Source organism: Stegodyphus dumicola, chromosome 9, assembly GCF_044657685.1.
Source record: "Stegodyphus dumicola isolate Sdum_Otavi_A_Nest chromosome 9, ASM4465768v1".
Taxonomy (NCBI): Eukaryota; Metazoa; Arthropoda; class Arachnida; order Araneae; family Eresidae; genus Stegodyphus; species Stegodyphus dumicola.
The window spans coordinates 55343375-55366859 of NC_140776.1; the positions used below are offsets into that span (position 1 = coordinate 55343375).

Consider the following 23485-nt stretch of genomic DNA (forward strand, 5'->3'; position numbering starts at 1 on the left):
GTTTTAAAAAAGGTTTCACACAGATTAAATACGACTGTTAACATTAGGCGGCAGAGCTTTATTTACTGCAAACGTATTTAAATCAGAACATATGCTTAGATTATAAATTGAATTGGGGGGGGGGTAAGATTTACATTTTGTAAACTCAAGATTGGAGTCGAACACTTCAGAATACAATCAGCTAATAACAACCTCCCCGCGAAGTTCTGTGTCCTTTTCTGCAGCAAGTAAAATAGTCTAAGCAGAAAATTATGAATATTTAAAATTACACTAAGGTTTGAATGAAATGGAAAAAATAATAAATATACCAAGAGGATACCAATCTACGTTTCTACAGAATTTCATCATTACCATGAGATTTTATTTACTAAGAACGATAATTTAAAATTTTGCAGTCGACATATCATGCGGTTTTGTAAACATTACTTCATTTATGATAATTATTATAAAATAACATCTGTTGCGAAGAACTACTCCGAAACTAATTTTTAAATGATTAACCTTCACAATAAGAAAGAAAAATATAAAGACTTAGGCCTCGTCGACTAGCAACAACTTCTGACCTTTACTTGCAGCGGATAAAATCCATATAAAGTGCAGTCTCCTTAAGGATAACAATAATAATTCAATATACATACAGACAAACAAAATTTTAAATTATATGCGGTATTTTAAAATCTAAACTTTACTTCGTAAATGGAAGATTTCGATGTACGAAATGTACAAAAATTACCCATATTATTATCTATATACGGAAGGACACACATAGCAACAGAGAGGTGAATGTGAATCTTACCAATATAAGGAAGTTTAAGGAAAACACAAAAATCTACTTATAAAAAAATAATTCTTATAATGGAAATTAGCTAAAAAAAAGATAAAACGATTGGTAAGTTTTAGAGAAACTTTCATTTCAACGAAATGAAAGTTTTCTTTTAAATCGGTTTATTTATGATTTCAGCAAAATATTCCAGTTTTTGGGAAAAAAACTGGAAATCATAATCCTCATAATACTATATTTTAAATCATCTCCACAACCTTTTACTACCGTTGGTAACTGCGGGAACAGAGATTTTTTTTTCTCTTCACTGCTGCTATTTTCGCAGGATACACTTATGTTCAAGTTTATACATAAGAAAGTTAATGCTACTAATTTACTAGTAGCATTAATTTTAGTTAATCAGTACTACTAATTTTACTAATAATACTAATTTATGAAAGCACATTACGAGTACATTTGAAAGTTTACCACCACTTTCTCTACAGTGACAAAATTTTTATTCAGTGCCTACATTTTCCGTACAGTGAAAATCATAAAATTTCGGTTCCAATTTACAATTTCCTTATTATAAATGCCTGCTTTTTGGGTTCAGGCTTTAACTAGGGTAGAATCAACAGAATTTCAAGTAGCGAAATAAAATCAAGAACTATTTTCAGTCATGAATAATACCCTTTTATTTACGTTTCAGCTGAGAAGATCTTCCAACAGCATGTTTTAAAGCACCTCATGCCACTTTCATGACTAGCCACTAAAAAGTTAAAAAATGATGTTGAGTGGCTAATATAAGTTCTGATTGGATCTGGCTTTACTGAAATTTGTCATTGGAAAAATTAGGAAAATAAGAGATTCCCACTCTTTTCTTCTTTTTTGAACCTGATTTTTCGACTAGACATTAGACTAGACACTTAAATCAGACAATTTTAAGCATATACTTTGGCTATACAAATAATCTGTCCGTTCCCCTCTGAAATTTCCAACAGCTTCTCTCTCAATGCTTCTTTCCTTAATTTGCCAACAGAAAAGCTGGGCTTACATTATAACCAAGTAATGTCAATGGCTCTGTACTATTTTTTTATTACCCTATTTCTTACTTTTGAGCGTGAGACATGTCACTGAAAAAATAACCAGTCTTAACAAGAACGTAAATATATCGTACATCATATATAAAGGTAGCTTTAAATTGGTCAAATCTATTCGTCAAAAGGAATTCAAATTTCAAAAGCGCACTATGATTCACTGATGACGAAATATAACATAACGATCTTAGGAACTAAGAATCTGTTTGTTACTAGCCTTGAAGTCAAGGTGTTTAAGTCCAAGCTGCAATAGTTATTAAAAATGACTGCTGACGAGTATATTTAGGTGTCTAATATTTTTGGATCAGGAAAAACATTTTCACAATTAGGATGTAAGAGAATATGAAATCTTTCCCGATCTTCGCCATGGCACAGAACATTTTGTTTCACACATTTTAATGATGGGAAATAAGAAGGCTGGAACTGATTAATGAAACTACATAAAACCCCATTACGATTTCGTAGATATTTCTTCTTAGTCCTTTTAAAGTGAAACTACCTCGTTGTATAAGAAGGGGAACTACTCGTTAAATACGAGGGAGAAGGGAAGTCCTGCAGCCAGCTCCTTTAATGGAAACGAAACCGGTGCGGACTTACCAGTGCTAAGAGGTTTTATTCACTCGGTCACCGATAGGTACGCGCCGTCTGAATATCACACAGTTCATATTTCCACTCAGATTTCGGAATTAAAGCCTAATATTATTACCAACCCGAGAGTGAATTCGCTGAAACAGCAACCAGTAAAATGGGAACACGAAAGAAGTCAAATAACAAGCATGTGACCTCAGCTCTGGGATTAATGAGCACCTGCTTCGCAATGGTCTAATAAGCAAAGTAGTCACCATCACTGATAATGGAAATACGAGTAAAATAATAACTCATTTTTATAAGAGAATTCTTTTTTTCTTTTTTATGCTTTGAAAAGGACATAAAACGCTTGTACAGCAATACTTTTAAATAACATAATGATCTGCATGGGGACATACGAATATAATGAACGTCAAATGATTTTTTTTAACTACCATGTGTATTTTTTTAAAGTGAAATTGATTTATAACAGAGATGTATTTCAATCAAACAAAAGTGCTAAGAAAAATTTAACATCAACAGTTTTAAATCTTAAGCTTGTTTTTCCTGTATTCTGCTCCGAAGAAAGACGGGGACTAGGCATTATTTCGCTGAAAATCTGTGAAACGAGCATACATGGGTGTGCATACATCCGTTTCAGTGACATTTTTTATTTTCAATAATTTAATTTTCTAAGACGAGTTTGGATTATCCACGCACTAACAACTTCCCAATCCGCAGGTCTGCATTTTTCAGTTACTATGAGAAAATGTCACATGGAATAAATAACCTGTTCTATCAATAAAAGACTCTGACCTTCATGTCATTACACAATTCTAACAGAAAGTTCAAAGTGTAAAGTTTTCAAAGATCAAGAAACACTTTTATCCTCATTTACTGGCCAACTCTTTTTCAGGTATCATGAAATTTGCATGTATCATTTGCACATGAGACAAATTTGGCAAACATTTCCGATACTCAACAACAGACAATAAACAATAACCTGCTAAAAATAACAAAGTCACGGTAACATGTTTTTTTATAAGAACGTTCTACATAAGTATATATATATACGTGTGTGTAGGGATTCTAGGAAAAAAGCTCACAGGAAAAAAGCCCACAGGAATAATGCTCACAGAATAATGCTCACAGGTATAAATGCCCACACAGAAAAAAGCTCACATGGAAAAATGCTCACTTAGAAATATATTCACACGGAAAAAAGCTCACATAGATATATGCTCACATGGAAATAAGCCCACTGTGAAATAAAATACGTAGAAATATCCTTACATTAATCAATCAATAATTAATCGATCTAAACATCGTACACCTACTTAATTTTTAAAAGAAAAATTATTCAATCATTTGAAAAAAGTTATTAGACAAATGCTCACATTAACCTTTTCAGAGGCGGTATATAAAAGAATGAAAACTATAGTAAAATTTTGCATGTACTAGAATATTTTATACCACTGCCCCTGTATGACATTTTTATTCTTGTAAATGCCAAATTCTTGTAAATGTTAGTTTTTTTTTAACTCTATTTTTGCGTACTTTTGATGTGTATCTACAGGAATTGTTGTTTGGATGTAGTTATTTAAGTTTGGAGGCAAACAAGTTTTAGAAGACCACAGTTTCCAATCGAAATGAGGAATCATTATGAAGCAGCTTTCGAAAAACCTTCTAAAACCACAAATTGTTACGAAAGCTTTCATAAGGTACAAAATTCATTATGTAATTGTAGAAGTTAAAAAAAAAAAAAAAACTGATGTGTACACCACATGACTTCCTTGTACGGAATATTAAATTATACGCATTTTTTCTTGCATTTTATTTAAACTTATTAGATTGAATTAAACCTACTTCGCCGACAGCGCATAAAACACAATAGAATAAATGCATTCTTTAAAATTCACTTTGTTTACCATAGCCACACTCTGGCGCTAGGTTTACATAACAGTATTATATTTCGTTCATATTATAACTCAGAATGCACAAAATTTATATCATTTAAAGAATTATCTAATCGTTGCCACATTTTCTATTCAAATACTATAATCAAGCTAGAACTATGCATAAAAGAAATTAAGCAAACAAAACAAAATAGAAAAGGTTTTTCACAGACGATTGAGTATTTCTCATTCAGTTAATTCAGTTTTCACTTCGGGACAAGGCAAAAATACATAAAAACTCAAAATATCTGTATTAAAAATTACGAAGTAAATCTTAAACACTTATTTCCGCAAAAAAATTCCAGAAAGGATTAAGCATGATTTAAATAATAAATGAAGGCGTTATCTTTGTTGTTGCGAAGCTAAGTTTCTCTAGATTGGCAACAAATCCGCTACTCAGCTGTTTCAAATGTAAACAAGAGAAATGGCCGCCATCAAATTAGGCTTAGCGGCACTTAAACAATTTTAAAATCGTTGATAATTCTAAAAATATTGCACACAGATTTACTAAAGGCATAAAACCCTTAACCGGAAGATAAAAACAACATAATTCAATCATTTTTAAAGCAAAAAATGTACAATTTACAAACATATAAGAGTAAAGAAACTGAGATCACTGAGCCGGGTAACAGAGTGGATATATTTATAAATATATTAATATACGTTTGGCGCGGCCGATTGAAACCAAAACACGAGGTGCACATCTACATATTATAGTAGTCTTATATACAAAATTTCAACGTTCTGAGGCTACTCGTTTTTGAGTTATGCGAGATACGTATGTACGCACGTACGTACATACGTTCGTACAGACGCCACGAAAAATTCTCTTCAGAATTCATTTTAAAGCAGTTTTTTAGTTTTTTTGGAGGAAAAGAGTCTTTTATTCTGTCCTTACGTACAGATATCACGCAAAAACATCCTTAAATTGCATTCGAAAGCCGTCAAAGTGAATATTTTCGTTGAAATATGCTTCCTGAAGCTTTTCGCGATTACAATATTTTCTTTTTATTTCGTACAAGGAAGTAAAAAAGAAAATATGTAAACTTACATTTGGTAATTGCGGATCACGTAAGAGAAACTATGATGAAATCGATGATAAAATTAGATATTTACAAATATTATTTACATAATTTACATAAATTAGATATACATATATTTACATATATTATATTCAGTAATTTTATGTATTTATAACTTTTTGAAATGTATATTTATGATTTGTATATAATAAGGTATTTTACATAATTTAAATAAAATAATTATTTATATTTACTTATGCTTCTAAATGTTTAGATTATAAAATGTGTAACTGATATTTACTACTATGTTATTTTTTAACAATTAAAATTTTAATATTTTTTCACTGAATATTCTGTTTAATTTTTCTTCCTACCTTCTCTCCTTTTCACAACCCAAAACGATCCATTTGTTAATCTTATATAGCAACTGAATCTACACATAAGTTACACAATTTTTGATATATATATCTCATAGATGTTTTGGTAATTTAAATAATTTTTCTTTGAAAAATTCAAGTAGGCGTACGATGTTCAAATCGGTTAATTATTGACTGATTAATGTAAGAATATTTCAAACTATTTTTTTTTTTACCAGTGGGCTTATTTCCATGCGAGCATATATATATGTGAGTATATTTCTAAGTGAGCATTTTTGTATGTGGACATATTTCTGTGTGGGCTGTTTTCCTGTGAGCATTTATACCTGTGAGTATTATTCTGTGAGCATTTTTCCGGTCACCGTGTGTAGGCATTAGGCATAGGTCAAGAATGGCAATGCTCAGCAATCTGATTTCTAACAAATATGTTCGCTTCGAAATGAAAGCAGCAATTAAAATGTTTTGGTACGCTCATTACCAAGTGATTTAAGAATTTTGCGGCAGATAATTCTATCACTCTTCATAGCATGGATTAGGACCTGCTTGCTCTTTGGCAAAGGGCTACGAGCTGCAATTCGTTTCCCCAAAATATCCTATACGAGATCAATAAGGTTGAAGTCTTAAGTAGCATGCCGGCTAGTCGGTTCGAAGGATATCCTCGCTTATCGGGAGATTCTCCACTATACTGTTTGGATGACGTGTTGCATTATCATCCATGAAAAAAAGTGCTTTGCCAAAGGCACTATAAAAACAAATAAAAATAGTGTTCAATAACTTACAATAATTACGGTCGCCCATAATAATGCCGTCGTCCAGTATCTGCATATGTCCATCAATCATGATGTCGTCACAAAACATATAATAAAACCTACCTCCTATACTTTTCTATTGGTATGCCTTATCACGCTATTTGAACTGATGTCTAGAATTCAGCTGCAGGCTTTCAATAAGACAATGGCCCACTCCTACATCGTCCGATTTCGGAAGTGGATCTCACACCACTCAAAACGCCTTCTGCAGTAATCTCTGCATAGCGTCACATAGAACACTCACTTCAACTTTCGTACAATTCTTCAGTGAGTAGAATCATCACGATATCTTGGCGACATCTTGATGATTCTACTTTGCCTTACTGACGTCCTTTCTTCAAGTCTTTGACACATAAATTCACATCATTCAATTTCTGACAGACACTATTCATTTCTTTTTCACATACTTTCGAGTTATAAAATCCCTAAATATAACAATCGTAAATATGCATATTCACTGGCTTTCAATAAGGTGTATTTTAACTACGTATGAAATGTTCGCCGGGATTCTGCAAGGTTAAATTTTCATAACACTGTTTTTAGACACCCGTGTATGTTTATGCGTGAATACATAGAAAAACAGGAAATTGGGAATTGTATATGCATGCCTGATATAGTATACAAAGTCTTTGTTTCAGATGGATATTTTTCAAAGATAAATAATGCGTGCACTTCATTTACACATCGGAAGGGGGGACATGAATGCATGCAATCAACTAATTTTTTTTAAACAATGAAGACGAAACTAATCAAAATAATCATCATTCCCAGACGAAAATAATAAAATTAAGTTATAGCAGCTGATGCACTAGTAATAATTTTCTCCACAAAACTACTTTCACACAAAGGTAAATAAATACACAGCTCGAAAAGTACAGGCTAATCACAATTATAATGAATTAAAGAAAGCAGGAAGAAAAATAAATTTGAGTTAAACTACAGCAAAATATGATGTTTGTAATATACAGAACTCTTAATTCTTGTCAGAGGAAAAAGTTGCCATAGTAACACAGTGCCGCAAATTTCCAAAATTGTTTCTTGAATTCCTCATCCACGATGCATAACACCAAAAATTCAACTCACACATTTCATTTGATGTGAAGAGTATTTGCTACTGCATCCTTTGTTATTGGACATTTGGAGAAGATGGTATTACGGGAAATAAACTGAAAATTTATTGCTAAAATATCTGCTGATGATATTTAAAAATTCACAACGATAGTACGCTCCCGGTAGCTAGAAGTATTTTAGTATGATACAAAATTCACCTATAAGTCGGGGATTTTATGATCCTGAATATAAATAGTGTAAAACGCGGAGAATGTATCTAATTTTCTATCTGCTTTCTACTTGTGTCGTTTTATTCTTTTTGCGTTTGTCACACGATATCTATACTTTCAACTAGAATTTTATAATTAGAATATTACAATGTTTTCGCATAAATAGCCTCTGAAACTTTCAATATATTTGGAGGTAATATTACCCACAATTTTTTTTTTTTTTTCGTTTTATGTGTTACCTTTATTTATCAAATATAACGTTTTTTGTACTTAAACCACATAAAATTCAATTCAATAACAATATGACGAAATATTTAAAAACAGCATATGTTTAGAATTTCCAATACAGTCTCGTGCGCTGCAGATAAAAATGTTCCCCCCCCCGTACAGTGTTGCCATTGCTCGCACTAAAATCGTTCAATTTGTTAATCAGAAATTCGTTGAAGTTTTAGAAAATATGAAACAGATAATAAAGCAAACTTCAAATTTGGGCTTCCGGGTGCCCATACTCGGGTGGAGGATTACGTTATTCAAAATTTGATGGCTCTAGGTACCGTTGTTTTATCACAATGTGAGAAACATACATACATTTATGACGATTCTTCAATATTTAATTTCTTTAAATATCATACGGGGCGATAATATTTGGTGGCAACAATTTAAAAAAAAAGATTCAACGCAAAATGCCGAAACGAAATTAATAGCCTTCGGGACAAAATTGCCTCTTTGGGCTATAAAAGAAAATAATAATAATAATAATAATAATAATAATAATAATAAAAAGAGATTAGGCATGGAACATTGAGATTTTGTATATGAGACTGTTACAACATCTAGCTGTGCACTTCCCCATTTTTCCTGCAATCGGTAGCACCAAAAGTGTATATACACTGCTGGCCATTAAAATTGCAACACCAGGAAGAAATGATCTGACGAATGTCAAAATCACAAAGGAAGAAGAGGTTGGGATATGCAAATGATCAGTATTTCAGCACATTTAGACGATGCAGGATGGAGAAGATTTCTCATTTTGAAAGCGCTTTGTAAGGTCGGTGTTTGCTCAGAATATCCTGTTATGCCTCAAATAAAAATAAAAAATAATCAAAGTGTTAATAAATAAATCAAGTGCTGGAGTTCGATAGAGGCAGGATTGTTGTCTATCGAGAGTGTGGATTATCGTTCCGTGATATCGCACTGGTCGACATCCAATCTCTGTCATGCAGATATGGAATCAATGAGATACTGAGGGCCATACTGAACGGCATGCAGGATCTCAACGCCCTATGACTAACGCCTGAGAGGACAGACATAGTGTAGAGTCAGCCCTGCAAACTGTACAACCACATCACGGACCTTTAGTCAGGAAATGGGCATGTTTTCAGCACGCCCAGTATCCGCTCGTACGGTGCGTCGACGTTTGCAGTAGCGTGGGCTATCAGCACGGCGACCATTACTTCGGCTTCCCTTGACGATGCAGCATAGAGAGAGACAGAGACTCTGGTGTGCCAAACGACAACGCTGGATGTCGTCTTTTCAGACGAGCGCCGGTCTACGTGCAGTATTCTGATGGCCGTACACGTGTCTGGAGGCTCCGAGGAGACAGCACGTTGCCGGCTTGCATTCGATATCGGCATAGGGGCCCTGCACCTGGTGTGATGGTTATAGTTTGGGCAGCCCATTAGGTACACGACACATACATCTCTAGTTCGGATCGACGGTAATTTGAACGCAGACCGGTACATTTCTCACATCTTACGTGCCCTATCTTCCACGCCCGGCAAACGCCATCTTCCAAAAAGATAATGCAAGACCATATGTTGCATGTCATGTTCTGACCTTCCTCGATTCGATACACAGGCTATTCAATTGCTGCTCTGGCCTGCACGGTCCCCAGATCTATCACCCATTGAAAATATATGGTCATGGGTTACTGAGAGACTGGCCCGCCACCCTTCTCCAGTTAATACGGTTAATGAAGTGTGGCACAGACTTGAAGCTCGTCTTCAAGCCCAATTCGACTCCATGCCGAGCCGGGTCCTATACTTAAATTTGGGAAAATTTTATACTCATTAGGAAATAAAATTAATTTATAAGAAGTTTGACAAGAACTAACCGGGATATTTAACTTCAAAATTTGCAATTTTTATGTCATTTTCAACTAGCCTTGAGATATTGGTTAATTAAGTTAGAATAATTCGAAGAGATAAGTTTAAATGAAGTACAGCAAAAATAAAATAAATAAATATATAAAAAAGCATAATTTAATAGCCCGCAACAAGAAAGTTATGTAAATGACATCAGATTTTTTCTTTAGGTTTGAAATACAACATTCGATGATGAAATGCTATTTGCTGCGAAGCTGTCATGAATGCAAAGAACTCCACACCCATTACACTAAGAATGAAAATAAGCAGCAGTTAAAGACAATGCTGCAGGGTTTAACCGGAAGAAACTTCCGTTTTGTTCAAAATATTGATAAGAGCGTTCTTGTTTGCAATTTTGTCATACTGTAATATGTGTATCTATATATATTTGGAAAATGGTGTTCCAGTGTTGACCTTTATCTGAATTAGTTCCGGTGCTCATATGTAAAAATTTAAATGAAACTAAAATAGTTTCTGAATGTAAATTCCTTGCAAGTTTTCCTCTTAACAGTCGTTTGAAAATTTTGTAGCTTGTTTATAAGATCTTTAGATATTTCTAATGAAAAATTTACAATCAATTTATATGCTAATTGGGAAAAAATAATTATTTATTTTATTTATTTATTCTTCGCATTTCCACATCACACCGAAACCAATTTTTCTACAATTGCTTGTGATAAGGAAGTTTAAATGCAAGATGCTAAGATTGATAATATGAATCATTCCTTGGCGATTCCTTTCTTTATATAATACTTCAAAATATAATAACGCAAATGTTTTGAGTTTAAAAGAATAATTTACCGCAGAAAAAGAGTGACCACGTCGTTTATCCTTAAAACGCATCCAATTTTCTCATTTGAAATGAATGTCAAATACTGGACACAGCTAAACGGAATGAATATCACTTTAACGTATTTCGCTTATTATAATTTTCATTGTTGCCAAAAGCCAAAATCACTAAAAACAAAATGCACAGTTTATAAATATGCTCTTTTTATTTTTGTTCACCGCATAATTCGCTTTCCACAATAAATGCGAAAAAAAAATTGAAATACCGATATACGTAAAGCATTTATCCTACGAATGTCATAAAAATGAATGTGAAACAAATAATAAGCACAAATTTAATAGCAAATCACAAAAGTATGCAATGAAAAAAGCTACCGTAATTCGCGCGTGCGACAAAAGTGCAAACGACAAAAGTGCAAACGACAAAAGTGCGAATTTTTGAAGCTGCGGACTATCCACCAGTGCGGATAATACGCTGGTTGTTCACGGTTAAAATCGTTGAAATTTAAAAAACACGCTGTCGTGAACTGCCGATGATCAAATATAAAAAAAGCGCGAGATTCCAAGAAAACATTTGTATGTATCGTATCGATATTAAACCATAGAGCATAGTGCAGAACGAATGAATAGTAGCAAGTAGAGCTCCTAAAATTCAGGCTGGCGCATCAAGCGATGCCTGATATGAGCACTCAGCGCAACCAGAGTCTTGTATCCCAGTGTCCTTCGCACTGCTTTAGCGCAACTGCCGGGAGGGGGAAAAGAAGTTGATGCGTCAGCTCGATTTTTAGGAGCCTTAGTAGCAAGTACCTGGAGTACGGATTAAAAAAAAAAAAAAAAAAAAAAAAAAAACCGTGATTCGTTTACTTATAGCGTGGTTTGGCAACACCGAGTGAGTGGGGTCAAAGGTCACATTTCATTACCACTTATCACGAGGATACCACGTTGCACAGTATTTTGTTTTTGTATTTTGTCTTTCATCTTCGATGACGTTGATGAAACATCGCCGGAGTTTTACTGCCGAGTAGTTGAGAAAGCTGAAAAAGATGGAAATAGAGAAGCGGGCCGTTATTTTGAACTGGACGAGAAAGAGGTGAGAAATTGGAGCAAACAAAAGGATGTGTTAAAAAGCATGGGAAGAAAGCGATCCAATCGGCACGGAAAAGTAAAATGGACAGCTTTAGAGGAAAATTTACTGAGATGGGTTCTCGACCAAAGAAATGCCGGACGCTCCATTTCAACAGTTAAAATCCGTCTCCGAGCGAAGTCCATGGCAGAAGAGATGCAGATAACGGATTTCAAGGGAGGGATAAATTGGGTTTACCGCTTCATGCGTCGTAAAAACTTGAGAGTTCGCTGCAGAACGACAATGTGTCAGGCTGTTCCGGACGACGTAGATGAAAAAAAAGCTTCTTTCCTTCAGTTTACAAGGAAAGTTATTGCAGAAGGGAAGTATTCCCTAAAAAATATTATAAATATGGACGAAGTTCCATTAACATTTGATTGCCCACCGAATCGCATCGTCGATACTTGTGGAGTGAAAACAATAAATAACAACAACTGGTCAAGAAAAGACCCAATTCACAGTGATGCTCGCCTGCTGTGCTGACGGCACAAAGTTGAAGTCGCTCTTAATCTTTAAGAGAAAAACAATTCCCAAGGAAGATTTTCCTCGGAGCGTCGTAATACGGTGCAATGAAAAGGGTTGGTGCAACAACGACATTATGCTCGATTGGTTTCAAGAAGTTTGGAAGAAGAGAGAAGGTGCCTTTTTCAATTCCAAAGGAGTACTAATTATGGATTAAACGAGGGCGCACATAAAAAACAGTGTAAAGGCGGAAGCTAAAAAAGAAAAAAACATCGGTGCTGAACTTGGCGTTATTCCAGGATGTTTAACAAAAATCCTGCAACCTCTGGATATTAGCTTGAACAAAAGTTTCAAGTCCCATGCACGTGCTTGCTGGGAGATCTGGATGTCGGAAGGTTTACATACTTTCACAAAAGGAGGAAATGATGAGACGCGCTTCATACAGTGAAGTTGCCGAATGAGTCGATAAATCCTGGAAAAGTGTTAAAGTGTCAACCATCCGATCGGGATTTATAAAAGCCAGGATTGTTAGTGAAAGCGAGGAAATTACTGACAGTGAAGATAGAGATGCTGAAAATGAACTTTCGGACACTCTTCCCGAAAATACTATATTAGAACTGTTTAATTCTGATACCGATGAATCGGACTTTGAAGGTTTTCCTGAATGTAGTAGAATGTGTGATTAATTAATATATGATTAATTAGTAAGCACTATTTGTATTTAGCGTTTTATTTCTGAAGGCATATTAGTAAGCAAGTACTTTTTTTCTATATATACTTAGTTCTTTGTTTTTAAAATACATTAATATCGCCGTATTAAAAAAACGTAATTTCGGACGTATAGTCCGCGGACTATCCGGTGGTGATGACTATCTGACGATTTTTGAAATTTTTTTATATAAAATCGTGTCTGCGGACTATACGTGCGAAATTACGGTATTTGTTTATGGAAACTTGCTTCAAAACAGTATTCGAAAGTGAGACCTTCCTCACAAGCGTAGTGTAGCTAAGCGATAAAATTTGATACAGCAGTATATGTGTTGGGAGGGAGGATATTTTCTTTGGATATTTTAACTGTTTTCTACGAAAGCTGATAAAATCACTTTCCTTTTGATAAGCTTCGGTGAAATATTGCAGCATATTTTAAATTTAAGATAACTAAACTAAATAGTTATCTTCGGTCTAAAAGTTTTAATGTGCGTTACTTCCATTTCTGGCTCCCTTTCCAAAAACAACCCAATCCTTCCTACGTAATTAATCTTATACGTTTAACAGAAGAATATAATTTAAATAGATGGAAGAAACATTACTCGCACAGTAAAAAAAAAAATACATACATAGAAGAAATTCTATTCTCAGTGTCAATATGAAAGCATTAGGAATTTTTTTTAAAGTTACTAATTATGTCAATTGTTATGACTGTACTAGCATATTATCCGTTGAAAACACAAACAAATCAACTACGAAAATTCTTATTATGCTACTATGTTTGCTACCAATAATTTCTGTATTAAAAGAGATTAAAAATAGAAAGTATCAAATTGCGACCTTCAAAAACAATGGGGAAAATAATTAGTAAAATTAATGTATTTAAGAGATATGATTATTTGATTGTTCTCCACGCCAAAGCATGAGTAAATTTTCTTACGGGACTCCACAACTTTTTCATAAGATACTCGAATTGATTTCAAATATCTATTTTAACTCATGGTGGCCAATTTTTGATAACATTATTATTCTTGGCAGCCGTGCTGGCCATGTACTACTCACCTCAAAATGTTAAGTTCGTAGATTTTGTGAACTTCGAAAATTTTTCAACACGGCATCAGAACTGATTACACACATGCGTTTTTATACATTTAATCAGGTTTTAAACGTATTTATTTAAAGTTCACTCCTTTACTGTGAAGGTATATTTTATTGGCTCTTAAGCAATCGCTTTTCTTTTACATCTATACTATCATTCAACGTTTCATTCTCTACCGATTTATAACATAATAATTTAATATTTCCTATTAATCTTATACTCTGTAAATATACACATACACACACCTAACATTTGAATTTGATATTCAAATATCACACTCAGTTTGATAAAAATGAAAAAGAAATGGCTCAAATTTTGTAAAAATCACTGCATAAAATGACTCAAAAATAATCAAATACAAGAAATTAGGAAAAAGATTTACATTTTCCGCCATATCTTCTTCAGGGAGTTGGTAAAAGCGAGAAAGCAAAAGAATAAATCTGTTTCTCAGTTAACACATGCTCGATTAAACTTAAAAAACAATGTCTCGTAATAAGAAATGTATAAAATCACAAGAAACACTTAATTCAGTACAGAGCATAAATTTTGCAAGCAGTCCAGAAAATTTATTTGTTGAAATTAATTAAAATTTAATATTACATTACACAAAGAAGAAAAAGTAAAATGCTAATAAATAAATAAATCTTAACTTTAGAAAACCTTGCTTTAAAATTAGAGACTATTAATCAAATAAAACTTTACTATTACATAGAAAAAACAGTAAACAAACAGACTTTTCACATAAAAACTTTCCACTAGGAAAAAAAAATTGGGACTAAAAACTGTGTGTGTCTGGATTGGAAAATACGTTAAATTGAATAATGGGGGAAAAACTCCCTTTGATCTGTACCAGGGGTCCCCAACCTTTTTGTCTCTAAGAGCACATTCTAATATATCAGCTGGACGGCGGGCACCATTTACTTTTTCAAGGTGAAATTTATAGTTGGATAGAATGAATAATACATGCATATAAAAAAAGAGATCAGGCACATTCCGCTTTGTGCTGGTAAAAAACGTAATTTCGGACGTATAGTCCGCGGACTATCCGGTGGTGATGACTATCGCAATTTCTATTTCATTGATGGACGCAATTTCTATTTCATTAAAAATGAGAACACTTTCACATACAATTTTATTGAAAACTAAAACATTTTTTATTGTGATCGCATAGGGTTGGGAACACCTGCTCTGCGCGATGTTCAACCTATGTTTTAGGGACAATCAGTACGAAAGAAAAAATGCAACTAGTCCCAAGACGAGATTTATTTAAGTATACGGTAATCTAGCAAAAGGCCATGTCAAAGTCAGAATGATACGATTCAGATGAAAATTTCGCAGGTTTAAACAATTAAGGTATTATCTGGATATGACATTTTCCAAACGAATTTTGTTTTTGATCGCGTTCAAAAGATTGTGTTTTGAATGGAAATCATAGGATATTTGATATGTTTCTCAAAGCCTTCGGCCCTGAAACTTGGTAGCCGAGAATCCAAAAACAGATCAAACTCATTTCGAACGTCCTGTGCAGAATGGAAGATAACACCAGCAGGATGTAGCTGCTTGTGTGAAAAAAAGGTAGATGTCCGAAGGAGCGATATCAAGGCTGTATGGTGGGTGTGGGAAAGGATCCCATTCGAGTTCGTACAGAATCCAGCTGCTGAATGCACACACATGTTGTCTTGCATTATATTGAAGGAACATTACCTTTTTGGGCCGGAACTCAATTCGACGTTTTTCTTGATAGCAGCGTCAGCATGGACTAGCATATCGTTGTACACCTTACTGGCGAGAGTTTTCCCTTTTCCCAGATACCCTCTGTGGATAATACTACGGCAATCCAACCAGATACAAAGCACGATCTTTTCGTTAGTCAAACTGCGCTCTGCGACACTGCCGACCGGCTCAATGGGCGTAGACCAACCCCCTTTTCGGCTTATGTTGTTGAAAGTATTCCAACTGTACTTTTCATCACGTGACGATCCGGTCCAAAATTTTTTCCTTCCGTTGATATTCGAGCAGATTAGTGCAGCATCAAACACGCCTGTCCTTATCTGCTTCAGTGAGCTCATGCACAGCGCGACTAATGAATATGGCACTAACGTCTCATTCCTTAGCAAACTTTCGAGTGGTTGCATACTGATCTTCTTCCACAAGTTCTCATACGCCGGCCAGAGCGCTCTGCTTCTTCAATGCTCTCTGCTTCTCTGCAGCAGCTTCTCTGCTTCTTCCTTGTTTTTGAACTTTTGGTTCCAAACCTTCACAGTGTCATATGATACAACATTAGTACCTAAAGATGTATACATGATTTGGTGACATTCTGTAGATGACCTTTTGCAACAGAACTGGAAGTAAATGATGGTTCTAATCTGACAGCATGACAGTTCCATTTCAGACACCTTGTACTTAATGGTAACGATAATTTTTTACAAATTTCACAACACAAAGTTCTAAAGCAAGTCTTTTTTTTTTTTTTTTTTTTCAAATGCCAAAAACCGTTTGACAAAATAGGATTAAACACGCTATCGAACTGTTTGTACAAAGGATATTTGCGGTGGCGGGAAACTTTCATTAAAACCCCATATATTACATTTAAAGAACTGTAAACGGTTTTAATATTGACGAATTACATATGTGGATCCAAAAAGGGGAGAAGTTACAAGCATCAACACTTGAAAAGTAATTATTGTGGAATACTTTTCTCATAGAGTGTAGACTGACACGAGTTCTCTAGCAGCGGTTGTAGGGGTAGATAGTAAGCTCGCAAACGCGTCAGTACGGTTGAAATGGCAAGGCGTTTAGAAAAGTGATCTCGCTTAGAGGTCCGAGCTATGATTCGTTAACACTTTACCGACCGCTAGCGGTTCAATAGCATACGCACGTCCGACCGGCCACTCAGCCGCAGATTCTTAATGTTCTAAATAACTGTCAGGACAATCTGATAAATCGTCTAAATAAAACTCTCCAGTAACATTTTTTTCGCTCATCGTGAACGGTAATTTTTTTTTAAAAAACGTTGCGAAAATGTGGGAGTTCACGAAGCAACGCACTTAACGCAAGTGAGCAATGTACCTCAATACTAATAATAAAATGCAGATGATATAAGCAAATGGCAATTGTTTATCGCCATGGCTACCGATTGATAGGCTATTTTTAGGTAGGCCCGAGAAAAAAGCGATTAATAGGCTATCGGTCGATAGGCGTTGGCGAAAAAAAGCCGATTAATAGGCTATCGGTCGGCAGGAGTTGCCTAAAAAAAAAAAATCTGATGTGTACACCACATAACTTCCTTGTACGGAATATTAAATTATACGCATTTTTTCTTGCATTTTATTTAAACTTATTAGATTGAATTAAACCTACTTCGCCGACAGCGCTTAAACCACAATAGAATAAATGCATTCTTTAAAATTCACTTTGTTTACCATAGCGACACTCTGGCGCTAGGTTTACTTAACAGTATTATATTTCGTTCATATTATAACTCAGAATGCACAAAATTTATATCATTTAAAGAATTATCTAATCGTTGCCACATGTTCTATTCAAATACTATAATAAAGCTAGAACTATGTATAAAAGAAATTAAGCAAACAAAACAAAAAAGAAACAGTTTTTACAGACGATTGAGTATTTCTCATTTAATTAACTCAGTTCTCACTTCGCGAGAAGGCAAAAATACATAAAAACTCAAAATATCTGTATTAAAAATTACGAAGTAAATCTTAAACACTTATTTTCTCAAAAAAATTCCAGAAAGGATTAAGCATGATTTAAATAATAAATGAAGGCGTTATCTTTGTTGTTGCGAAGCTAAGTTTATTAGCTTAAGTAAGCTTAAGTTTATCTAGATTGGCAACAAATCCACTAGTCTCCTGTTTCAAATGTAAACATCAATGGCCGCCATTAAAAACAGGCTTAGCGGCAATTAAACAACTTTAAAATTGCTGGGTACTTTTCCATTTCGCCGGCGCAAATCTCGCCAAGCAGACTTTATTGGCGACAACATACAATATACAAAAATAAAAAATGTTAACAAATGTTAGTTCTAAGAATTTTTATTTTGAAGGCATAAACATTTTAATATCGTTTAAAGTTTTGTAAAAAGACAATAAATTTGTAAAAAGACGTTAATTTAAGAATTTACTGTGCTTTCATGGTTCAAAATCCTGATTCACCGGTTCATATCACTTGACCCCAAGTGATTTCATCTCACGTAAACTACATTGCAAAAATCTTATTCTCTCAGTAATTACCTACATTAATTTCAAGTTAAATTTTAATTTGGAATACATCTTTAAATGCAAGAATTATTTCAATTCGTACGAATAGCTTACTCAGAAATTATGTAAAACCGCAGTGCTTTACTTCGCTAATGCAATCTCATTAGAATTGACGAATTTAACCTTTGACGAATTTAATTTCTGACTTTTCTATGTTTTCGCCTTCGGGTGAGCGGTGTGATTGCATCCTAATTCACTTAATTACCGCGAATGGCCTTAGGGCATAAAATTTAAATATCTGGTAAAATTTCTATGTATGCCAGTATTGAAAGAAACGTCAATCTCATAAGAAATGGCTGCGACTTATTTTGAAAGTGAGGCGTAAAAGGTTACCAGCGAGGATATTCTGTTTGGCATCAATTGTACCATTACTGGCGACTTTATCGCCTGCGCCGGCAAAACGGAAAAGTACCAATTGCTGATAATTCTAAAAATATTGCACACAGATTTACTAAAGGCATAAAATCCTTAACCGGAAGATAAAAACAATATAATTCAATCATTTTTAAAGAAAAAAATGTTCAATTTACAAACATATAAGAGTAAATAAACTGAGATCACTGAGCCGGGTAATAGAGTGGATATATATATAAATATATTTATATACGTTTGGTGCGGCCGACTGCAACCAAAATACGAGGTGCACATCTACATGTTATAGCAGTCCTATATACAAAATTTCAACGTTCTGAGGCTACTCGTTTTTGAGTTATGCGAGATACGTATGTACGCACGTACGTACATACGTTCGTACAGACGCCACGAAAAATTCTCTTCAGAATTAATTTTAAAGCAGTTTTATAGTTTTTTTGAAGGAAAAGAGTCTTTTATTTTGTCCTTACGTACAGATATCACGCAGAAACATCCTTAAATTGCTTTCGATAGCGGTCAAAATGGATATTTTCGTTGAAATATGCTGCCTGAAACTTTTCGCGATTACAATACTTCCATTTTACTTCGTACAAGGAAGTAAAAAGCCGATTAATAGGCGATCGGTCGGTAGACGTTGGTGATGAAAAGCCGATTAATAGGCGATCGGTCGGTAGACGTTGGTGATGAAAAGCCGATTAATAGGCTATTGGTCGGTAGGCGTTGGCGATAAAAAGCCGATTAATAGACCACCGGTCGGTAATGTGTTAACCTGATCGAGTATCTGGAGTGTGGCTATACCTGTGTCACTATGACAAGGTTACACGAATCCATCAGACGCAAATGCCCTGGCATGTTGAGTGATGGTGTCGTCCTCCTGCATGACAACGCCCGGCCTCATACTACTTGTCAAACTCAAGATTGTTGCAGAAGTGAGAAGTCTGGAGTCACCTCCCATATAGCCTAGATTTAACACCCAATGACTATTTCCTCTTTCCAAAACTGAAGGAACATTTATCTAGAATGGGGTTGGTTCTCTTCGGACTGTCATGTTAAAACAGCTACCGAAAACTGGCTCAATGGGTAGAGACATGATTTTTACCAAGCCGGGTTAAGCAAGTTGGTTTTGCGTTCACATAAATGCCCAAACAGATTTAGTGATCATGGGAGTGAAATGATAGAGCAGTATGCTTCTTAATTCCCTTTCGTATTTTCCATGTATTGTAAATAAACAATTTTTTATTACCCCCTATAACCTTTCTTTTTTTGGATCCACCAGCGTATTTATTACTAGTTCTTATATTTACTGCGTTCACTTCTGCGGAAATTATATCTAACCATTTAAATACTAATTTACATAAATATGAATTATTAATAACTGCATTAAAGCCTGTCGAATACGAAGAGAACTGCTAATATGCTAAACCTCTTATGCGGAATCTGCGCAGTCCCGTTGCTACCATTCAAAAGGAATTCTACCGTAACTGAAAGTAGCAAAATTGACTGCACGCATTTGATTTAAAATTCAGCATAGGTTCATTAAACAAAACTGTCTATTCACGTTATGAATAGCACAGTTTTAAGTCATCCCATGAAAGCACTTTGTAATAAGGAATTATCTCATATACTATTAATGTTCTTTGATATTTACACCTGATTCTTTAAAGTTATTATATACAGTAAAGACACTTTTTCTTCCGAAGGTAGGTATCTAATTAAAAATGGAAAAAATAGGCTCTATGACTTCAATCTATGTTACAGAAACTTCCTATATTGCCATGGATAATAGTGTCGTAAAACTTTTACAATTTATCAATATATTTATTACTTTTAAACAGCAATTTTTATCCCCGCCCAAAAAAAGCAAATATTTAAATTACCTTTTGCCAAATGCTAAAACAACGAATCCACAATTTAGAATAGTAAGATTTATCACTATTTTAATACAGATGAATACGAAAACCATGTAACATTGCACGCTACATAGCTTTATTTCCTCCTATGAAAAGTAGGTTAAAAATAAAGCAATTTTAGAATTCGAAAAATTGTCTTTTTAAAGCAAATAATTAAACAGAAAGTCCTAATTTTTCTCTATAATGGTCGTCGAATGACAATAGCACACACGGAGAAGATTTGTATAAGCCTTACGGCTAAAAATGAAAATAGGAAAAGTTTAAAGATACAGATGCTTGTTTCGAAACATGGTTAAAACTAATTTTTCCTGTTTATTTTAAATCGTGTTTCTGATATTTCAGCAACAGAGAAACTGGCAAATCTATAATTCGAGAATATGTTACACACAATTCCCATTTTCTGCGAATCAGCAATGGTATGTTATAGAATTACCGAGTTCAAAAAGCATAACATGCACTGATATCGTAGGCCGACTGTTTTTTACGCTATTGGTTAACGTGATCAAAATTATGAAACCGCGTCCATTTTCTTGTTTATTTGCACGATTGCAGCACAAGGTCAACCAAAGGTTAATGCTAGAACGGCTTAATTTAAAAACGGTAAACCAGTTCAGATTTATATAAGAGTGGATTGCCAATGATTTACGATAGCTGATGACGTCGCAGCTTCATTTACTCTACTAAAAATAGGGAAGAAAAGACAAACATAGTTTTCTGCGATTTATAGGAATTTTTTAAATTATATCTATAATAATTACAAAAATTCCATTGGAAAGATTTAACAAGATCACTGTCTTCATGTAATAAAGGCAAGTTTTATTTTGAAACATTTCATGGCAAGCTCTAACAGGAAATGACCTAAACGAAAATCAGCAGCCAGAAGTAAAGTAGAACAAACAAATATCTATACCTAACCCCAGTAGGACTTCAATTACCTGAATCCGCTTGGTCTTTTTAGGGCAGGCAAAATTAAACTTGCTGTTAATTTATTCACGCGTTTCAGATTTTTGGTTGAATTAAATAACATACAGAAATAATACATACCGTGAGCATTTTAAAAAAGTTGGTGAAAAACATGCAGACTGGTTTACAACGTTCCGTGAATAATTATGCTAGCAATATTGATGGAAAAGCAATTAATTAGTTTTAGGCGGATGTGTGTAAAAATGATTCCTTTATTTTTAGTTGAAATGGGATTGTCTTTTGAGCTGAAACAAAGCATAATTTTATTATTCAACTTGTGTTTTACAGTGTTTTGTATTTTGTTTAAAGAAAATAAATATAATTAATTGCATTATCTTGAAAAATAAAATTAGTACATATATATTGTTATATGTATGATTCCTACATATAATTATACAAAATGAATCGCCTAAAAAATGGATTTTTTAAAAAATTATCTCGATGAGTTAAGTGGTTTCAGGTGTCGACAACTGGAGTCCCAGAGTGATAGAAATCTAGTTACGATGGCAAGCGATCAACCTCCATCGTCCTCAGTAAACAATTTTTCATGGGGGGATTTTTCCTTCAAAAATTATATGCACACCGATTATTGAGGCGAAATAATGCACCAAAAATCACTGTATTTATATCGCCAGCTTTAAACTGAATTGAACAAAAAAATTTTTTTACCCACAGGATTTGACTTCATTAACGTCCGTTACCGTATTCTTCATAGTTGGGATGAAACTCGTGCATTATTTAAAACAGAAGTTGGGTAGATTGATCTGCCATTCGGTTTAAACTATGTAAAATAATGATAAATTAATTCAATCCTCTTTTTAATGAAATACTAAACTCAAACGAAGAAAACAGTTGTTGCCCGACTATCAGTAAATCACCATTGGTGACATTTTCAAACACGTGGTAATAAATTCATCACGGCTATCATTGAGAAAGAATGTCGGGATTAGCTCTAGTGTAAAATTGGGTGCCCTTTCGATTAGCGACAATTTTTTTCAAATTTTGGCGATGAAACCTCACTTCTGGTTACCATGACAGTTTTAACTTTGTTTCAGCTTCCTTGGACAAATTTAAGGCAGTGCGCAACGCCTAGTTTGTGCAATTCTAGGATGATTTTTTAAGTGAAAACAGATCGATGTATACATGGACGCAGAGTTTGTGCAATTTTTTGACTTCTTATTTTGGCTTTTGTGTGGCGGCCATCTTGAAATTGTGCGTTCCTGGCGTCGATTTAGGCGTCAAAAAAGAATCGCCAAAAAACAAGGAGCACCCAATTGCAAACTTTTACCGTAGGATTTTTCATTAAAATAAAATTTTGTAGCATATGAACAGAAATAAACGAAATCTCAAAAACATACATATACCTGAAACACCTAAAAATTTTAAATATTCTCTTGCATCTTTGATAAAAGGGCCAAATACTATGTCAGTAAAAGTAGTAGTGGGAAATATCTCTTACCTTAACAAGTTCACAATAATGGAGATTGAAAGAAACAGCTGAAATATGTATCATTTCGGAAGGAATGCCTGGCAGACGCAAAACTGAAGAAATGAGTATCAATTCCAAGTTCAATTTCAAGTAACCGCACAAAGAAAAAAAAGTAACCCCTCCAATTTTTTCAAACGTCACTAAAGAGTAACAAGATGCGGCTTCTAAAACTGGTTTGGATGTGGAAGGTCACTTCACCGCGTAATGAGAATAAAAACTGTAGAGGACTAGGGACGAAGCTTCGATATCTAACACTACAACCGCGAAAAAAACTAATTC

At 34.2% G+C, this 23485-nt stretch overlaps 1 protein-coding gene across 3 annotated transcripts in view; it reads right to left on the reverse strand.

Annotated features, from left to right (window-relative positions):
* LOC118186146 (RNA 2',3'-cyclic phosphatase ANGEL2-like) overlaps positions 1 to 23485 on the reverse strand; it is an 80872-nt gene that overhangs the window by 41980 nt on the left and 15407 nt on the right. Inside the window, exon 1 of one of the 3 annotated variants that reach the window (XM_035356190.2) lies at positions 23177 to 23425. The exons of the other annotated variants lie outside the window; for them this stretch is intronic. The gene's annotated coding sequence lies outside the window, so the exon portion shown is untranslated. Of the gene's footprint in view, positions 1 to 23176; positions 23426 to 23485 lie in introns of those variants that run through there. 3 annotated transcript variants of the gene reach the window in all.